The 2500-nt window shown below is 43.7% G+C and overlaps 1 non-coding gene across 1 annotated transcript in view; it reads left to right on the top strand.

Moving 5' to 3' along the window:
* The first annotated feature begins 2305 nt into the window (after nucleotides 1-2305).
* LOC146448089 (small subunit ribosomal RNA) overlaps nucleotides 2306-2500 on the top strand; it is a 1800-nt gene continuing 1605 nt past the window's right edge. The window contains exon 1 of the ribosomal RNA XR_014861315.1: nucleotides 2306-2500. This exon is cut by the window's right edge and continues 1605 nt beyond it. This is a non-coding gene — a ribosomal RNA (small subunit ribosomal RNA).

The raw sequence follows: 2500 nt of genomic DNA, 5'->3' as shown, positions 1-2500 counted from the left end.
GTATGAGAAGGACCTCGACTTCGAAAATTCTGTGGTGTGGGGAGGTCTTTTGACCTACCAAAAAAATTGGTGGTGTGAGGAGGACCTCTGACTTAGAATTAGGGTTTGAAATGGGGTTAGGGTTAGGGTTAGGGTAAGTGTTAGGGTTAGGAAAAAGGTTTAAATGATATTTGGAGAGGTTTTTCGGGTGTTTAGAGGCTATTTATGCTATGTAACGAGTATTTGCTTATATACTTGCTTATATACTTAGGTCAACAATTTATAGCAAAAATGTGTTCCAGCCAAGTTCTTTTAGACGCTCTTTCGAATGGCAACATTCCCGATTGAAAATGGCGACCTACCAAAATCCGCACTTTGCTTCCCCGTCCATATAGAGGTGAGTATTTGACTTTGCTTCCGTCAGAGTCAAGGAAACACATTGAAAATGGAATCAGCATACAAGAAAACCTAGTTTGGGATAGGTTTTGTGCCTTCCGTGGTATTATAACCATAGAACTGCTCCTGAGGGGGGTAGGGTAGGCCCACCAAAAAGTGCACTTCTGGTTAGGTCGCTAATTTCTAAAATAAATGTGTCCCAACCAAGTTTTTTTGGACGCTCTTTCGAATGGCAACATTCCTGATTGAAAATGCCGACCTACCAAAATCCGCACTTTGCTTCCCCGTCCATATAGGGGTGAGTATTTGGCTTTGCTTTCGTCAGAGTCAAGGAAACACATTGAAAATGGAATCAGCATACAAGAAAACCTAGTTTGGGATAGGTTTTGTGCCTTCCGTGGTATTATAACCATAGAACTGCTCCTGAGGGGGGTAGGGTAGGCCCACCAAAAAGTGCACTTCTGGTTAGGTCGCTAATTTCTAAAATAAATGTGTCCCAACCAAGTTTTTTTGGACGCTCTTTCGAATGGCAACATTCCTGATTGAAAATGCCGACCTACCAAAATCCGCACTTTGCTTCCCCGTCCATATAGGGGTGAGTATTTGGCTTTGCCTTTGTCAGACTCAAGTAAAAGCATTTAAAATGGAGTCAGCATACAAGAAAACCTAGATTGGGATAGTTTTTCTGCCTACCGTGGGATCATAACCATAGAACTGCCCCTGAGGGAGGTAGGGTTAGGGTTAGCGTTAGGGTTAACGTTGGGGTTAGGATTGAAGACAGAAGATTGGTGATGTCAGGAGGACCTTCTTAAAACAAACAGAAATACACTTATTAGGGGACTAGGGCCAGTGGACTCAGAAATGTCTTTCGTAGCAGTCTCCTATAAGAGTATTTTTCTCTGATTTAGGTGACTCCTCCTCACACACCACCATTTTTCTTAGTCGAAAGACCTCTTCACAGCACGACTTTCCTGATGGATTTCTATGTAACTGCTCGTGCTGAGAGGTGTGTCGAAAGTTGATCATGTTCCCGTAAAATCTGAGGTCTCCACTGTCTAGCGAGGTACTTACAGTGAATATAGTGAATTTTTCAAAAATTGGAGAATTCTGACTTTTGCGATGAATTTTAATGTAATTGGTCGTGCTGAGAGGCGTGTTAAAATTTGAACATGTTCCCGTAAAATCTGAGGTGAGAATTAGTGAGGTACTTACAGTGCGTATAGTGACAAATCTTTAAAAGCGTGAAATTATGGGATGTTGTGGCTTCAATGGGTTTTTAAGATGTCACCAGTCATTTGGCATGACTTACAAACGATTTGGCTGGTTGTGGGTTCGATTTTCAAAATTTCATTTTTTTCGCGTTTTTATTTTCTGTCTACCATATCATGCAGTCTCCTTATTAGCGTTTGGGGGTTATAGTGTGGGCAGGTTGGTCGCAAAGGTTCCGAGAGGAGCTGGCTAGTAAACCCTGTCCCTTATGTTCCACGGCGGCAAGGCGGAGAAATAGAGGGCAGAATTGACTAACGGGCAAGGAAAGTTGGGCTTGTAGCTTTCCTTTCGAAGGAGGGAAAAGATGATGCCCGAAAGCATTGTCACTGTAGTGGCAGGCAGAGTGTAGATGGAAGTTGTGTACGCTAGCCTTTGGCTAATGATAGAGACAAAAGAGCAGGAGGATATTTTCCTTCGCAGAAGCACTTTTCTTGCCTTCCTTCAGCTCGCTTGGCGAGTCTGACAGGTATGCCTGAACTGTGCACGGGTCCAGTTGTGAGAAAGACGTGGCAAACAAGACGGGGTTTCCCTTGACCGAGGGACCGTGTGGTCCGTTTGGCTCATGGGTTCCCCCCGTGGAGGCAAAATCTAAGAAAGCTTGCTCTCCCTCTGCGGAGGGGGGCCGCTTAGCAAGGAACTTCTGTTCCCTGCGGTGGATAGTTACCTGGTTGATCCTGCCAGTAGTCATATGCTTGTCTCAAAGATTAAGCCATGCATGTCTAAGTATAAGCACTTGTACTGTGAAACTGCGAATGGCTCATTAAATCAGTTATCGTTTATTTGATTGTACCATTACTACTTGGATAACCGTAGTAATTCTAGAGCTAATACATGCGAAAAGTCCCGACTTCTGGAA

This window comes from Pavona decussata, unplaced genomic scaffold (genome assembly GCF_977016875.1).
Source record: "Pavona decussata unplaced genomic scaffold, jaPavDecu1.1 SCAFFOLD_1402, whole genome shotgun sequence".
NCBI lineage: Eukaryota > Metazoa > Cnidaria > Anthozoa > Scleractinia > Agariciidae > Pavona > Pavona decussata.
The sequence above is the reverse complement of the archived record's forward strand: the minus strand, read 5'-3'. Positions and strand labels throughout refer to the sequence as shown.